Genomic DNA, 19,603 nt, shown 5'->3' with positions numbered 1-19,603 from the left:
TGAGAACCACTCAAAGAACAGGGACATAAAAGGATGGCTTGAGTCTGATTTTAACATCTAAAGTTAAAAGGGAGAAACTGGAATATTTCACAAAAAATATGTGCTCAGGTAAGTTTACAGACAAGAGCAGTTTAATCATCCATTCATCCATTCTTCCTCAGATGTCTATGTGACTTCTGTGAAAAAGGACATTTTTGTAACAAAATTAAATTCCTTCTGCTGTGAGTAATACCAAACAAATAGTCATATCCTGATGTGTCACAGAGGACAGGAAGAGACTAAGCTGAACACAAACAGAAGAGAAGAAAAGAAAGAAACAAAGGAAAGAAAAGAAAGGGAAACATTGGTGATCAAACACCTAGTTGGTCATTGCAGTGATTTAAGAAAAAAACAAAACAATAAAGCAAAAAAACCTGTCTCCATCTAAGAAGTAGGATGATTCCTGACAGAGCACAATAGAACTGTAGAAAATTGTTTACCTTAAAATAAAAAGAAAATGGATAATTCGCTCCAAAACAAACTGCAGTGCACAGCATTCTGAGGCAAAACTTAAATAACTGTGTAAGCATTAAATAAAATTTCCTTTGCATAATAGGTGGAAAAAATATACAGAGAGCGCCACATTTGGCCTACTAAGTCTAGGCAGGTATTAAAGGCAAGAGAGCTCTGAGGGAAAGAGAAATTAAAAGAGCAGAGACCAGCAATATTTGACAAGTGCTGAATTCTTTAATCCACTTCCTGTAAGATCCCATTTAGATTTGCACATGGGACATAAACAGGCCTGGAAATGGTTTTCAAAAATCATTAGGTCCACAGAATCTCTGTACAAAATCATTAGACTTACAGACCTTATGTACAAAATCATTAGGTCTACAGAACTTATGCACATTTGCACAAATGACATCCAAAAAGCCCACATGTACTAATCCCGTTTCGCCTCTTTTCTAGCCAAATTCACTGTCCATAGTTCCCCATAGTGAAGAAGCATGTGCATATAGTCTATACCATGGATGTACAGAGAAAGTAAAAAAGAATTTACTAGTGCAGTGTACACGTAATATTATCAAACCACAGCATAATGAACATGCATGTAAGTATATATGAATTTGCACACAAGTACAAAGACAATGTCAGAATTTGTATTTAGTATAATATAAAATATTAAACATAGAAATGCACTTACTTTTCTGTGTAGGGAATGCAGAGTTGAGACTGCAGGAAGGGGAAGAGATTAGTGGGAGGGATTAAGGGGCACTGAGTGCTAAAGGCAGGGACTAGGAAGATCTGAACCTGGTCAAGGTACATTATATACTTGAAGGAAATTGTCAATTAACCCAAGTACTATATACAGTGATTATATACCAAGGAAGAAGTGTCTGATCTTTCCTACTACCAAAAAAGTCATAGACATATCTATATTTGTTTATATTTAATGTCTGTATATTATAATGTTTACATAGTGAGTATCTGTGTGTATATGCATATACAAACACACACGTAGGTGTAGGAGGGAGATGAAGAACTAGAACCAAGAGAAAAGCAGATAGAAAAAGAACAGAGTGAAGAAAGGAAGAAGGAAGAGATGGGCAGAGGGAGAGCAAGAGAGGGAAGGAAGGAGAGAAAGGAGGGACAGAAGCAAGGAGTGATGGAGAGAAAGAGGGAAATAGGGAGGAAAATACCTAGTGTTTAAGACAGGTATTCTGACTCATGAAGTAAGATGCCCATTATGATTTTGTCTAAATAATGAGACTGGCATGAAGGTGACATTATATATGCACATGTGTGTGTGTGTGTATGTGTGTGTGTGTGTATTTTTCAAATGTTGACTTGCCGAGATATATGTTGATTTGTTTGACTCCTGGAACATTAAACATTGTTAATAAGTATTTGAGTAGGAAGACCCCTTCCAAAAGATAACTTAAAAGGAATTGAGGATAAATATAATTAAACAATACTGTGAAATAGCTATACTACTTTGTCTAATTTATTTTCCTCCCCCACTTCATTGCGAATAAACAGCATGCAGTGCTGTAAAAAGAAAGTATGTTGGACAGTAATATGTTACATATAAATTGCCATGTTCACTTCCATTCATGGCAAAAAAAAATGTTTATGATTTAAACATGCAAACAGAAATATAATAAAGTGAATGGCCAAATATTAATGAAAAAGAGAGAAGGAACAACTGAGGTCAAAAGGTTCTTGTGACATACATATTCTTTCTGTACATTTTGTAATCATTCTTTATGTACCAAATACTTAGAGACATTTAGATTTATTGTTTTGGTTTTTGTTTTCCTTTTTATTTACTCTTTTTCACATATTACATTCTACCTGCAGGTTCCACCCCACATCACTGTCCACAACCTCAACTTTCTCCTATCCCATCCACCTCCCTCCTCTTAGAATAGAGAAGACCTTTCAGGAATATCAACCAAGTATGACATAGCAAGCTACAATTAACACCAGGCACATGTTTTCACTTCAAGGCTGGGTAAGGCAATCCACTTGGAAGAAAAGGGTGCCAAGGGAAATCAAAACAGTCAGAGACAGCCTCTGTTCCCGCTGTTTGGAATCCCACAAGAACATGGAGCTACACACCATAACATATATGGAGAGGATGCAGGTCAGAAACACAAGGCTCCCTCATCATTGTGATCCTACTTTTGTCTGCCACTTGATTTGTGGGCCCTGTTCTTGTGGTGCCCCTGGTCTCTCTGGCTTCTCCAGTCCTTCCTCCTGTCCTCCACAGGTCTTCTGTGCTATCTCTAATATTTGGCTTAGGGACTCTGCATCTGATCCCATCAGTGGCTGGAAGAAGTCTCTCTGGTCTCTCGGATGAAAATTGTGCTAGGCTCTGGTCCCAAGCACATCTTGCAGGCATGATAAACTGGTAGGTCAGAGGTTTGGGGGCTGGGTTGGTGTCCCAGACCCTCCACTTGAGGTCTTTCCTGGTTACAGAAAATGGCCTTTTTAGGCTCTGTGAGACATTAATAATACTGGTATTGAATTGTTGAGTGAAGACAAATATTTTATTCAATATTTACTCGTGACAATTTACAAATTACTGGGCTTGCATGCAGGTAGAGTTTCTCACTGGGAGGAAAGCTCAGCACTCAGTCCTCTGTGTGGTTCTTACTGGTTTCTATTCTGCACACCTTACTAATATGAAATCACTTAGATTCCACAACAATTCTGTGTAATAGTTACTCTGTTTAAACATACTTTAAAACTATGAACTTATATCCATGCTATCATAGTCACTATTGTGTTTCTGGGAAAAGACATCACGGTTATAAAAAGTATTATGAAAGAAAGCATATAATTTACTGTAACTAATTTAACTAATGGGGATGGCTTACAGTTTCAGAAGTGTAGTCCATTATCATAGATGGGAGCATGGTGGTATGGAGTCAGACATGATGGTGAAGAGGTAGTTGATATGTCCAGACCTAGATCTCAGGAAGCAGGGAGAGATAGTGAGAGAGCCTGGAACTGGATTGGTATTTTGAAACCTCAAATTCACCAAATCCCCATGAGTAATATCATCTAACAATGCCACACCCCCTATTCCTTCTGTTGTATTGCTATTCCCTGAACACTAGGCCTTCAAATATATATGAGTCCATGGGGCCATTCATATTCAAACTACCACACAATATTCATGTTCTATTTACTTATGAATATGTTCTATGCCTTTATGTATAAAAATTAACATTAGATGTTATGTCATTTTTATTAAGGTCCAAAGAGTGCTTCTGAACTCATACTGCAGGTGCTTACAGTATGTAAAATGAAAAAATGTAATGCATGTATACACACTTGAAACCATCCATCAGAAAGATACACAGTGACTGACGATGATTAAATACATTAATAAATTTTTCCTGCTTTAGAAATTTTATTATCTTTAGTAAATAAATGAATTCTTTGTTTCTCACTGGGAATCAGTCTAGATGTGTCTGAATTTAACCCAGCTCTGTTTAAAATGTACAGTTTAATAAGTCTAAATGTATATGACATTCATGAAGCCAGCACTATAATCAAGATAATAAAAATTCATTACACATGAAAGTTTCCTAGTGCTCATTCACCTATGTGCCTGTCTCTTCGATGTCCGCTAATGAATTCTCCATTTCAACTTCTTAGCCTTATGAGTGCTCAGGTGTTTGGCAGCCATGTTATTCACCTCATTATAGCTTTTAATTTTATTTATTTAGAGAAAAACAATCTTGAGCTTTACTTAACACATTTCTACACCACTTATAAGGGTAAAGTATATGGATTTCCGTGATTTTTTGGTAGTTTTATTTTTTAGTTTTTGTATGCCTAAAAAAACTGCAATATTTACAATTCATACACAAGTCCTTCATTGAATGATTTATTACTATACATGTTTGAAATATTGCTGTGTCTAATCATTGGCAGTTAACACAAAATACTACATCTTGTATATTTATCTCTTACACTGTAACCTTAGCAGGATTATTTATCTGTTGTTAAATCATGTTTTAAAAATTCTATATAAATTTTCTTTTTTTTTTTTTTAAAGATTTATTTATTATTATAAATGAGTACACTGTAGCTGTCTTCAGACACCAGAAGAGGGCATCAGATTTCATTATGGGTGGTTGTGAGCCACCATGTGGTTGCTGGGATTTGAACTCAGGACCTTCGGAAGAGCAGACTGTGCTCTTACCCTCTGAGCCATCTCACCAGCCCTCTGAGCCATCTCACCAGCCCATAAATTTTCTAAATTAAAGATTATTTTTCATTAAAATTTATGCTTATTTCTTTCATATATATAGTCATTTATTTATTTTTCTTCCTTTGTTAGTGTGGTTAGAAATGCTAGTATAACTTTGAGTGTTTCAGTAAATTAATTAAATATATTTTATTTTTTATCTTCACAAAAAGTGAGTGTTTTATTATTTGGTGTGTGGTCAGCTATAAATATTTCCATACTTCTGCATTAATCCACCTTTTATCAGATGGACTTTATCATGAGGAACTTTCCTTTTACTCTCGTTTACTCAAACCTTTATCGTCACATGGTTTTCTTTAACTCTGTCTTGTATTTATGAAATGCTCTGTTGCCTTTTGTGTCATTATTGAATCATTTTCTCCTTTCTAATTTTGAGTTACTTTGCTTTTTTTTTCTTGTGTGAAATATAGGCCATTGATAATTGACCAGTTTTTTTAAAAAAAGTATTTCGAATAATTTTTCTTTCTATCTAAAAAAAAATGCGCATGTGTGTATGCCTTTTATTACAAGTGCCATCAAAGTGTATTTGTGTGTGTGTGTGTGTGTGTGTGTGTGTATGCATTTGTTTACAAGAACCATCAAAGAATAGGAGAAGGTGTTGGATCACTTTGAGTTGTTGTTACAAGCATTTGTGAACCAACTTGGGTGCTAGAGACAGAACTGGGTTGTCTGCAAAAGCAGTGATTGCTTTCAAATGCTGTCATTAATCAAATACTCATTTATCTTCAAGATAGATCTGTTTCCCTTGAAAGACAAAATGTTAATATGTTGTATTTTAAATTTAATTTTTCTAAAAATAAGTTTTAGGGGTTTAGGGGGAGTTCTTGATACTGTGTTATTGAATTTCCATATTTTTATTTTTTAAAAGTCTTCTTTGTTCACTTCTAATTTAATTCTATTATAATCAAAAATTCTTTTGCATAAATTGGGTACTAGAAAATTTATTTAGACTCATTTATGATGCTAAATATGATATACCTTAATAAATATGTTTTGAGATATCTGTAGAAAGAGATGTATATTCTTGTTCATAAATATTTTATAAGATCTATCAGGATAAGTTGATTCAAAAAGTTTAAAAAATCTAATATCTTCTTGAATAATGACTTTTCTCTTTCTGGCACAATCTGCTGGAGATATACAAATCTATCAGTTACTTAAGAATTGATTTTTCCTAGCATTTATACAAGTTTTTCTTTTTAAGTCTTGAGTTCTTTCATGTAGTTAATGAAAATACGCTCTTCAAATTCTTTTATTCAATTGCTTTCTTTTGGCTCTTGACAAGTCATTATGGACTCTCCTTCTCATTTGCTTGCTTTCTCTGTTGCTCAAATTGGCCTTGAACTTGTAACCTTTTTTTCATTCACCCTCTCAATTAACAAGTACTTCAGACAAATTAGGTGAACTTCCCAATGTCTACCTTTATTATTTATGTATAAGCGTACATTGTTACACAGAAGATGCCCAATAATCTTTGAGATTCTATATAACCTTTCTACAAAAAGGATATACATATATCATATAATTATGCATATATTATGTGATTATTATATATATTGTATTGGTCAGGGTTCTCCAGAGAACCAGAACTGATAAAATGAATATGTATAGAGAAGGGATTTATTAGAGTACTTTAGAGGCCCTAGTCCAATTGCTTCTACAATGTCCAACACAAATTCCAAGACTCTAGTAGTTGTTCAGTCCATGGGGCTAGATGTCTTAGCTGGTCTTCAACATATGGTGAAATGTAGAAGTAGGCTTTCAAGGCTAGTGCAAGTTAGAGTCAGGGTCAGCAGGTAAAAAGAAAGAGCTTCGTCCTTCCTAATCTATTATCCGGGCTGCCATCAAAAGTTGTAGCCCAGACTAATGCTGGACTTTACCACCTAAAAGTTCAGGGTAAAAGTAGGTCTTCTCACTTCAAATGATTTAATTAAGGAAAACGTTGCTAACTGGTGTGCCCAGGTGTTTGTGATTTAGTTAATTCCATATGTAGTCAAGTTGATGACCAAGAATAGCCATTACACAGAGATTACTGTTCTCGTATTTGAAGAGAATTTATTTTTATTATACGTATAATATATATATTATATATAGAGAGATATGAGTGTTTAGATCCCATACAATGTAATAATCACTGAATTTTAAATGAACATTTACAGCATCCATACAACAAAATTTTTAAAAATTGAGTTAAAAATCTATCATTTTAAAACTTTTTGATACATTAACTTTTAGATCAACTTACTATTACACTTTGGACGAATGCTTCTTATAGCAACATCATAAAGAACAATGCAATACCAGTTAAACAATAGGCTTCCTGTGTGTGTTCAGACTTTCCAGATAACATTGCATGGCATAAAAGAGAAACTAGTAAACATCATGTATATTTTTTGTATTCTGAAATGTCAACAATATATCCATACTACTCCATTGGGCAGGCAATTTCCTGACAATAAGAATAATTTTTCCCCATAATATTGACATTCTACATTTTAGCCAATCAATATAGGTATCCATATTTACTGTCATAGGAAAACTACTGACAAATTTTGATAGACCTCAGCAAAGCAAAATATTCTCTTTTTAGAAGAAGTCTTCTTTACGAAATTTCAAAAAGACATTTGTCCCATAGGGAGCATTTACATGTATTGAAATTGGGCTACTTTATTAGATTATTCATGGATAGGCCAGGAAGTTTCAACATCTTTTCTACCAAAAACAAAAACCATAAAACAAAAACAAAACAAAAAATAAGAGACCAAAAAACCAAAAACTTCGATGTCACAAAATTGTCCCATTTAAAGTATCTTTTGAATTTGCTTTCCTCTTGTTTTCTCTTTTTGTGCATGACTTTGCTAGCATAAAAATACTTTCTTTTCTATTAATTAAGAGTGTCTTAAAGTTTCAGTGGAAAGGGGTCAAGATAAAAGATGTCTACTTCCTCAGTACTTGAACACTACAACTGACAGCTGACAGGATTGTGGGAAAGCTTGGGGATAGAGAGGACATAATGACCCCTAGTTTCCTCTCCCTAAGGCTATGACAAGCTATTTATTGATATGCTTCCAGAGGAGATGCCCCACTGTTCCTAGTGCTTGTCAGTGCTAAAATCACATTTTATTTTTCTGCGTTTCTCTCCTCTAACAATTCTATTTCAAGTGCATATATATTCCACATGGCTAAATGTCATTTTCTGATAACATTTCTATATTTAGAAAGGAACACACATTCTTTCATCTTCATGGGATATGCACAGTCCTCACTCCATATCAGGATTAAATATTGAGAAGCATCTTTACCAACCTCACCACTTTTTTTAATCAGCTCAATTATGTGTGTGTGTGTGTGTGTGTGTGTGTGTGTGTGTGTGTGTGTGTGTGATGCATAGTATTAAGTGCTTACAAAACCTAGAATCACTAGGGAAGAGTCTCATGAGGAATAGTTTGGTTTGGGGCTTCTTGTGGGCAGACATGTAAGAAATATTCTAATTGGATTAATTAAGGTGAAAGAACCACAATGACTATGCATAACACCTTTACTTGCAGTTGGGTCTGGAAAATATAAGATGATTAGAAAAAATGTTCTCGAGTGTTGTGATATATCTAGATGTTTCAAGCTCTAGGCTTTCATAATAATTGACTGTAACCTGAAACTGTGAGTTAAAAATACACTTTCTCCCAAAAGTTGCTTTTTGTCAAGAGTATTTTGCTACAGTCACAGAAATGAAACTAGGTCATTTATTTATGACATTTTATCCCTTCTATTTTCTACATCCACTTTCCTTTCTTTTGGTGAATTATGTGTTTTCATGTTTTTATTTATACACCAAATTTGAGTCATAACCAGTAATTATTTATGCTCATTGACTGCTGTGAGATTTATTGTATACATTTGTAAGTCATCTTAGTATATATTGAAACCATGCCCCCTCTTATTCTTCTAGCCTTTGGACATTATTTAACTGTTAATTGTAAATCTCGATAAGGAGAGCATTCAGTGATATCTTTGGGAAGTGTGTGTGTGTGTGTGTGTGTGTGTGTGTGTGTGTTGTGTGTTGTGTGTGTGTAAGTGAGTGAGTGAGTGTGTGTGTAGTTGACTGTGTAGTTACAATGTCATTGTGTTGACTTTATTTCCATTGACTGTCATTTTCCTTATGTTTTAAATACTTTAATGTCCCTTGAACATCTGCTTGTGATAAATTATTTCAGCTTCCTGTTTCTAAAGAAGTCTTCAATCCAGTTTTGAAAAGTAACTTTGATGGAAAAAAAGTATTCTAGTAGACTTTCTTCAACTCTTCAAAGACAGTTCATCATACTTTTCTGGCATAGGAACCACAAGGAATCAGCTGTCATTCTTATCTCCAGCCCAATGTGATATTTTTTCTATCTTTTTCAAACATTCCCTCTATAGCCTTAGATTTAAGGAATATGAGTATGTTCTGCACTCTGTATTTTTCTTCATGTCTCCTTTCTTTAGAGTTCTTTCAGTTTCATAATTCCAAAAGGTGTTAAATATGCAGCTGTGGGAAAAAAAGCCATCAGTGGTCTTATCTGACTATTAACCCTGTTAACTGAGCAACCTGGTAAGTAAGTCATACTGGCTTTTGGAATGGTGTCACTACTGTAAAGGAGCAACCAACTGCTCTCCAATTGGACTTTAAGGCCTCTCCACAAGAGCAAATCTATATCTGGTACTGTAAATACAGAAAATCCATAGATAAGGAGGTCTTAGGACCTAGGAGAATGTGTGCAGACTCATGTAGTTTAGCTAAATTGATGCACTGCTTTCTGAGCGTCTGTTCTTTGTACTCATAGACAAATGGCTATTTTTAGCCATAATCAGAAAAGCCTTTCTTGCCAGGAAATAAGGATGAGTGCAAAGACTCACGATTGCGCACGTTGTTAAGAATAAGTAATGGATGAACTCTGAGCCCTAAGCAAGACATTTATACCATCCCTTGCAAAGCTTGGGAAACGTGATAGACTAAATAAAAACAATATGAAAACTGAAGATAAGAAAAAATACTGTGAAATGCTATCTTCTAGACAGAATATAGCAATCATAATCGTGAACTCACAATAATTGTGGTACCTAATTGTGGTTTGCACAAGTTAGGCCTGGTACCAGTCAGCCATAAGGGAATGTGAGCACAAGGGGCCCTCCCCCTCACCCTAAACTCCCTTCTGGAAGAGGGGGAAATTAATATTCTCAGTTGTTGTACTCTGTAGTATCTCAATCAAGCTCCAACTGATAGTTCAAGATCAATAATTGCACAGATGGCCCTGACTGTAAATGGTGCAAATAGAAACCCAAACGGGAGGAATCTGAGAAAGAGGAAGTGTCTGGGTGGCGATTTAGTAGGAATCAGAGGAAGATAGGAACCTGTGATGGCAATTATTTTAATTGTTTTACTTTATCTCTGATTTCTCCCTTGCCTTGAATCGAGCCAATGATGGAACACATGTGTCTTGTTTTATCTTTTCCTTAATTCCCAACGTAAAATGATTTCATGTAAGTATATTTTATAGTTTTGAGGAAACATTAAAAGTACTGCTCAGCAAGCATTGAAAAAATAAAATATAATTGATCCTAAAAGTCCCTTTGGTGTAAACTCTGAAAATACCTTACAGAGAGGTAATTCAGTGCAACCGTCTGGTTCCCTTCCAAATGTCAGCCTGAGTATACCCACATATAAATGCCTCTGATAGCTGATGAAGTCTAGTCTAGTAGTGGCCTGTTTTTCTTTGTCCTTATACCCTGTACTAAGTAGTTTTGTGAGATGAATTTCTTTTAAAAGAAATCCTGAGATTGATGTATTAATTAGGTTTTAGCTATGTTTAATCAGAAAGAAAGAGAGAAAGAAAGAAAGAAAGAAAGAAAGAGAGAGAGAGAGAGAGAGAGAGAGAGAGAGAGGGAGAGAGGGAGGGAGGGAGGGAGGGAGGGAGGGAGGGAGGGAGGGAGGGAGAGAGATAAAAGGAGGTGTCAAGAGATGGAGGCAAAAAAGAAAGTAAGGAAACTGGCTCATGTCAGGTCATTCAAGCATACTGTAATGAAACCTCATTGTTGAATGTAATATAAACATGTACCTTACAAATGACACCTGGATGAAAATGATCTTTCCATTGCTCAATTTTTTTTCCTGAAACTTACTAAATGAATTGTTATCTAAGTGCTAAATACAGAGCTTGTACCCAAATTACCAGCTGTAGGAGAGTTTGTAACACTCTTGGTAATGATCCCTTCTCCAAATACCTTATTATAAATCTTTCAATTACCTGACCACTAAGGTTCTTCCTGATCTTGAGATTTTATATGGCTGTGAGATTGCTTCCTGTATGTATAAACTTCCAAGAAAATTTAGGGTGTTCTGTTGTTGTTGTTCTATTCAATTCATGGCCCAAGCTTTTAAATGCTGAGTTATGTACATTTGCTCCAAGTGGATTTATATGCAAATATTGCAATAGATGTGGCCAGCTTGTATTTATTGACTTGATGACTATTATTTATGTGGACTTTCTAAAATAATCATTACCATATTGTCTAAAGAGCTTCAATGTGAAGGTCATTTAGACTCAGAATCATCTATCAGTGAATATGTTTGTCCCCAAAATCAAGGAAATGGTTGTTTGAAAGCTGAGCATAGTACTGGAAATATGTCTCCCCTTGAATTCAGTTTCTAAATGTTAAAAAGGTGGCCCTTTTTGTCCGTGTCAGGATTCCACCAATGCTGCAGTATCTGGGCGTGCTGTATTTAATTATGTCCTTTCTGGGTCCTCTTTCACTAACTTCATATTTTTCTTCCATTGTTATTTTGGGCCCCATGGCATAGCTCAGTCAATCAATTACTGCAGTCAGGGCTGATGCTGTGGGATTCAAAGACTCACCAGCCACAAAGAGAAACAATGGCAAGAGCAAGCTGTCACTAGACCAGCTGATCAATCCGTGATTGAATTGTTTTTAAAATGTATGTCAATTCAAGAACATGGCTCAGAAATATATATTGGAGGTGTGAAAGGAAGGGGGAGGTGTGAATTCAGAGCATTTCAGCTCCTAACAGTGCAGAGCTGACCTTGCATTTAGAGGCAGAGGGTGGAAGGAGAGTTGTGTGAGAGTGTCAGCAGTATGAATAAGTGCTGTTTATAGGAAATGTTTTAATACCCTTGCTGCAGCTGAACAATAGCCAGCCTGAGACTGAGAGCTGAGGATGCATGCCTTACCCTGCATTGATCCTTTTAGCTTTCTATTCCTGCAAGATGATACAAACCATTTGCTCAACAAACAACCACCCTGGCTTTATAGTCCTCTAATATGGAAGAAGACTGTTCTTATTTAGAGCTCTTCCATGAAAGCTTTCACCAAAAAGTTTTTATTTTTAATCCCTCTAGTTTAAAATGGTTTTTTTTTTGTAAAAGAGGTTTTTAAAGAAAACAGGAACTTTTTGTAAACCTTTTGTTTTGTTTTGTATTTCAATTTAATTAATAAACACAATTCTAGTAAAGAAGAAACTGGTATGCTGGCAAAAATAAAATATACTTTGAAGTAACACAGACCTGGTTGAGATTCAGATAACTTCAGATGAACATACTAAGGACACAGCTTACAGAAAGGACATAATAACCCATGGTAATGACAGTCATCTCATTCCTATTTTTTAAAAGAAGTACTATCATTTTTTTATTTATGTATGTCACTCTTGGTTTCTCTGTCTCTTTGTCTCTGTCTCTCTGTCTCTGTCTCTTTCTCTCTGAGTGTGTGTGTGTGTGTGTGTGTGTGTGTGTGTGTGTGTGTGTGTGTGTGTATACACATGCACAGGTATACATATCACATTTGGGGGTTTCTCTTGAGTCCAGAAGAAATTATTAGATCGCACAAAGCTGTAGTTAGTTACATGTGGTTGCCAGCTGCCCCACCTGGAGGCTGGTAACCAAACTTAAGTACAGAAAATGCTCTTAACTGTTGAGTCATACTCTGGTGCCCATCACTGATATTTTGATTTTGGTTTTTTCTAGATTTCTATATGGAGTCAAAATTCTATAAGGGTAACACACTGTATATGCAGTGGAAATGACCATTTTTAATGATGATACTGCATAAAACAAAGGCTAGATGACATTATTTTCTGTATTACTCTATTACTGTAACAATTTATTGTTAGCATCTTCCTCAGTTAAGAAATGTATTGACTACATGCAACATATAAAGTATCTAAAAGATTTGTGTGGCATATGAAAAGCAAATGAATCACTACAGTTGAACAATAGAAATATAAATGTGATTGAAATGGTGGCCCTTCTCACCCAAAGGAAGTAGGATCCTGGCTTTCAGGATTGTCACTCCCTTAGTTTATCTTTATGACCTTTAGCATACATCTGTATATTTGGTAATGCTTTTCAATTTCTAGATTTGTCATTCATATAAGTAATTCTAGGTGTGTACATTAAAACCTTCTGGCATTCCGCTTTGTATGACTTCATGTCATTATGACCATATCTAAAGATATGTCATTTACTTTCAATGCTGCACAGTTCTTACTGCAGTATGTCTGCAAATAAAATGAATCTGTTCCCTGATGGTTGCATGGCTTCGGGGGTTTTGTTTGTTTCACCAATCCAAGAGGCCACTAACATTTTCAACCATGTCTATTGATGCGTGCTTTGATAAATACTTGGGCTGGAGAATAGGTCACAGCACAGGTGTATCTTGCTTTGTCCTTTGCTGTTAACCACATACTAAAATTATTATATTAATTTACATTCCTGTCAGCAGGATTTTCATTGCCTCACATTCTCACAACGTGTTGTATGTCCTTGCTGGAACTCTTAAGATTAAATTACAGTTTATTGTGTTCAAGTTAGACATTTCCTTCTAAATACTTTTCATGTTCTTCAAGGGAAGACTTTCAAGTGTTTTCATCTTCTGAGCTCTGAGTAATCATCTCACTTCCTCTTATAATACATGCACTTTTTTCTTGCCTTATATATTTAGGAAAACATTCACTTTTGTGTATGTTGTGTAATACATTTTGTGGATTTCATTCTCAAAAAGATTCTTTCTAATCACAATTGCTGACTTTTAGAATGATAATTAAATGCTAGTTTCTGGGGAAGAGTATTTATTTTCTGGTGATAAGAATGGGTGACCCCTCCTGTTACTTCTAGCTGTAATATACAGTACAACAAAAATTAAGCATATGCATTATGCCCAAACATAGCATCTATAATACAACAATCCTTGATTTGTGTGCAGATGGTATATAAAGTGTGACAGAACATTCAACACAGATCCAGAAATGGTCAATCTTCCTTAATTAACAATTTCTGCAATTGAAAAGAGAATGTGGCAATGATTAACATAGGGTTAACAGTTAATTTAAGATAGGAATGTTTTTGAAAATTACAGTTGAGGCTATGCACATGTATGAGTGCAGAAAAAAATAAGAACAGTAAAATGAAAACATAAAGACTTTCAAAAATGGATCAAAGTTTCTAGAGAACCTTTCACAAATACAGTAATTGGAGGGCAAATTAGCACAAAAAGTTGGACTTTGCTGTCATGCTGCCTAGGATTAGAACAAGTGAGGTCCTTGTACACTGTCTGTGGAAGACAGAAAATGAGCCATTCTGAAAATATTTGAGTAAGCTCAGTGTACATCTACCCTGTGGTCTAACAGTTTAGCCCCTAGACATTTACTTCAGATAATAAAAGTATGTATCTAGCAAAGAACTTATATAAACATTCATAGCAGCTTTATGTGTAATAAGCATAGAGTGAGAAAATCTCAGATACATATGCACAGATAGAAGGACTAAAAATCATAGTAAATATGTACAAATTATATATGCTAACATAACACAATATTAATGCATCTTATTATGTAAATGAATCAATATATTAATGTGTTGAGTGACAGAATCCAAATAAAAGGGAACATGTGAAATATTATTTCATTTACAGAAACTTCTAGAAAATGCCAACTAAGAAAGTATTAAGATAGTGTTACTTTAAAATAAAAAAAAAAAAACCTAAAATAGAAAGGATAGGAGGCTTTAAGAGGATAAAGAAAATACTTACTAGTGGATTATAGTGAGAATTTTGAGCTTTACAAGAGACATTTTATTATGTGTATTTTAATGTTTACCACTTACATTTTTCTAAGGCTGTAAGAACACACTATCAGTAAAAATTTAAAGTACTTTCATGTTCAAGTTAAGAGTCATAGAAACACTCCCACTCTCTTAAGTTCTTTCAACACTGTACAATGATTCATGGCAATAGTAAAAGAGGAAGGAAATGAAGAGAAAGATCCCCATTGTGACTCAATGAACAGAGTAAATATTTTATTATTTGGTAAGGAGTTACCTTATTTACTTCTTTATTCCCATAACAAAACACAATAATGAAGTCAACATATAGACAAAATCTTTTATATGGGCTAAGATTCAGAGGGTTAGAGTAATGAAACCAGAGGGAAGGTATGGTGGCAGGGACATCTAAGAGATCATATCTTCATTAATAAGCAGGAGAGAGAGGTGAGCAGGGGGAGGGAGAGGGAGAGACAGACATAGAGATCAGAGACAGAGAGACAGAGAATGGGAGAGAGACAGACTACAGCAGAGACACAGAGGCAGTTATACAGAGAGAAAGATAGGAAGAAAAAGAGAGACTGAGAGAGAAACAGAAACAGAGATACAGAGAGAGCATAGAGAGAAACAGGGAAACAGACAAAGATGCAGAGAGACAGAGAAAGAAAGCACTAGAAATAGTTTGAGTCTTTTGAAACCTCAAATACTGCCCTCAGTGACATACTCACTCCAACAAAACCATACCTCCAAAATCTTCTGAATTAGTTCTAAGAACTAGGGACTAAGTATTCAAACACATAAGTTTATGAGGGACATTCTCATCCAAATCACCAGCAGCATCAGTTAAATCCCAATGCAGAGAATGATAGCAACTTGACTATCAAGTACTACCAATCTTAGAGATATAGTAACCAGATTAAGTGTATATAGAAGATTGACTATGTTTGTATAATACAAAATGAAAACATTATTACTAAACACTTCTGCTTCTTAAGGCAAAGTAAAGAAAAACCATTTGCAAGTCACTGACTGGCTCTGTATCAAGCATATATAAAGATTTCTATTTATCAGTAATTAAGCAATAAGTAAGTATAATATGTAACTAGTTTGAGAAAGGGTTTCTGAAAATATATCTTATAAATGGCCAAAATGTGTGAAAATATATTTATCATTATTGGTTTTAGGAAATTGTTTATGAAAGCTTTTGCAAGGATTTTAATCATTGGAATGGCTAAATGTTATTACCTCCATAAAGTCTAGTACTACGTGACATGGACTTTCTAGAAAAGATTTACTACTTCAGTGGAAATTTTCAGTGAAGCAAGCAATAAACCTGCTATGCAGCTATTCATAAAGATAAGCAAACAGTGATCATCAGATTCAGTCCTGTCAGCACTGATTCAGGCAGAAGTGAGAACTATTGATCAAATCTGAACAGATGGAGTTTAACACACAACCAATTAATAACAAGAAGAGTTTAGTAATTGTAGCAGTAGAGAAAACCCTAGGGAACGCTTTTGAGGGGGTTGAGGGAATGGCTCAGTTGCTTATGTTTGTCATGCAAGCATGAAAAGCTATCTTTGATCCCCATAACTCATGTTTGTATTTTTGTTTGTTTGGTTGGTTGGTTGGCCAGTTGTTTGTTTGTTTGTTTGGGTCTTAGTTTTACTTGTGTATTGCTGTTTTCCCCATTTATTGAAAAGAGATTCTTTTCTCATACTATATACACTGATTACAGTTTCCTCTTCCTCTACTCCACCCAGTTGCTCCCCAGGTGCCCTGCCATCTGGATTCACTGCCTTTCTAATTCTCCTTAGAAAAGAACAGGCTTCTAAGAGACAACAACAAAACTTAATATATATATACTAAGATGAAACAAAAACCATCACACCGAAGTCAGACAAGGCAAACGAACACGGGAAAAAGAACCTGACAGCAGGTACAAAACTCAGATCAGAGCTAAACGTATTCACACACTCATAGAAATACTAAACTGGAGGTGACAGTATGTATTCAGGGGTTGTGGTGCAGATCTGTGAAGGCCTTGTGACTGTGGATTCTGTCTCTGAGTTCATATAAGTTTTGCTCAGTTGAATTAAAGGGCCTTTCTCACCTGCCCTCCATCCCCTCTGGCTCTTACATCTTTCCGCCTCCTCTTCTATGGGGTTCCCTGAGCTCTGAAGGTAGATTTAATGGAGCCATGTCCCTTAAGCTGGTCTTTCTCTGCCTATTTTCTGGCTGTGGGTCTCTGTACTTGTTCCCAACCACTGAAGGAGGAAGCTTTTCTGATGATGGCTGAGCAAGGCCATCTATGAGTAGAGAAGAATATCATTAGTTTTATCACTACATTTTTTTTTAAAGATCAGTAGTATGAAGTTTAACCCTAAGTCTCTGAGCTAGTTTCTGGCTCTTAGTCACCAAAATAGTTTCTGTATAGGTCCTAACTTGCAAAGTGAGCTGTAACCCAAATAAGATATTGGTTACTTATTGCCATGAACTTGTGGTTCCACTGCCCCAGTATATTTTGCAGGGAGAACAGCATTGTAGAGTGAAGGTTTGGTGGCTAAGTTGGAGTTTATTTTTCCCTTTCAATAATCTATAGATTAGCTTCCTGTACTAAAGACACTAGAACATTGGTTCTCAGCCTTCCTAATGCTGAGACCCTTGAGTCCAGATCTTCATGTTCTGGTGACCCTCAACCACAAAATTATTTCATTGCTTCTTCATAACTATAATCTTGTACTGTTAGAATTCATAATGTAAATAGCTGATGTGCAGGATATCTTATATGCAACCCCAAGAGGAGTTGTAACTCCGAAGTTGACAACCACTGCACTAGATTGTAAGGATGAAGGTTCTATGTACTGACCAGCTTGACCTCTCTGAGATCAATGGGTTGTATGGTTGTTATTCTTAGCAATGGGGCCTTCCTGACATTTGTAGAGAACATCCTTTAGTCTTGGCAACAGCCTGGGTAGTTTGGAGATTTCCATGGGACCCCTTTGCTACCAATTCAATTAGATGTAACCCAGTCACAGTACTGGAAACTTTGCTCGGTGAACAGTTATTACTACATCTCCCTCATTACTTGCAAGCTTCATTAGGGTTATTTTAATAACTTTAGGAACTTCCCACAGCAGAAGATTTCCCTATCAACCCACAAATGCACCTCCATTCTAGCTATCACTCCCTGCATCTACTCCCTCATCCTAAATCCCATTCACCTCCCCACCTGACTCTTCAGTTTCTGCCCCCCCACCTGTTCCCAGTTCACCCATAAAATCTATTTCTCCCACCCAGGGATATCAAGGTGTCTCCCATAGTCACATCCTGTATACTGAACCTTCCATGGTCTATGTGATGTAGTTTGGTTATCATTTATCTATTGGCTAGTGTCCACACATAACTGAATACATAGTATAGTTATCTTTCTGAGTCTGGATTACCTCACTCAGGATAATTATTTTTCTAGTTCATCCATTTACCTGCATATTTCATGACATCATTTTTTAAATAGCTGAGTAATACTCCATTTTGTAATATGTGGAATAGATAGATTTTGAGGTAGATCAATTCCTATCTTTCTGAATTTCATAGTGACTGTATAAATTTGCACTCCCACCACCAATGGAATAATGTTCCCTTCACTCCACATCTTCGCCAGCATGAGCTGTCATTTGTCTTCTTAATCTTAGTCATTCTGAAAGGTTTAAGATAGAATCTAAAGTTAGTTTTGATTTTGATTTGCACTTCCTTGATGGCTAAATATGTTGAACATATCCTTAAGTTGTTCTCAGCTTTTTTGGTTTTTTTTTTATATTAGATATTTTTTTATTTGCATGTCATATGATTTTTCCTTCCCCAGTTTCCCCTCCAAAAAACAAAAAACAAACAAACAAACGAAAAAAACAAAAAACAAAAAGAAAAAACAAAAAGAACAAACCCCTGTTGCCTCCCCCTTCCCTGCTTGCCACCCTACCGTCTCCCACTTATTGGCCCTGGCATTCTCCTACACTGGAATACAGAACCTTCACAGGCCCAAGGGCCTCTCCTCCCATTGATGATCAACTTTGAAATCCTCTACTATATACATGCTGCCAGAACAATTCAGAATTTTTTGGATGGGGACAGAAAAGGGGGAGAGAAAGAAAGGGAATAGAGAGAGGGAGGGGGAGGGATCAGGAGAGGCAGATAGAATACAGGAAAGCATGGTCAAAGAGCAGCCCTTGGGATCTCTTTGGCTGAGACAGAGAATTGGAGCATACTACAATGCTGTATCTGTCTAATTTGCTGGGATCTCTCTTTGTAAAGTTTGCCTATGGTCTTTATTTAGAACAGCCACCCATAGAAGGAAGACCTGTTGTGAGTCTCATGCAATTCTTAGCTGTTGACCACTTCTCTTGCTTCTCATGCAGGTCAGGTGTCAGGGCTGAAAAACTAGGAAGTTATCAGTGTCATACAAACCAGAAGTTGGAGAAGTCCACGTAGCAGAAACTTTACTAAGTGTAGAAACCCCAAACTGAGACCCTTTCTCCTGCAAAGAGTCTCTGGCGCCCTCTTTCTACAATACTTCATTCCTGAAGAATTACAGAACTTTCAAAATGCCTCTTTGTGACTGAGAGAGGACTGCAAATCAATTGTTACTATACATTTCAAGTTATTTAATTTAAGCAAAAAAATACAAGTTATGTTCATGAAAATATTTCCTACAGGGAAAGTTAGTGTAAGTTTACTCACAAGCAGAAAGAAGGAA

Source organism: Mastomys coucha, unplaced genomic scaffold, assembly GCF_008632895.1.
Source record: "Mastomys coucha isolate ucsf_1 unplaced genomic scaffold, UCSF_Mcou_1 pScaffold13, whole genome shotgun sequence".
Classification (NCBI taxonomy): Eukaryota; Metazoa; Chordata; class Mammalia; order Rodentia; family Muridae; genus Mastomys; species Mastomys coucha.
This window is presented reverse-complemented; position numbering follows the sequence as displayed.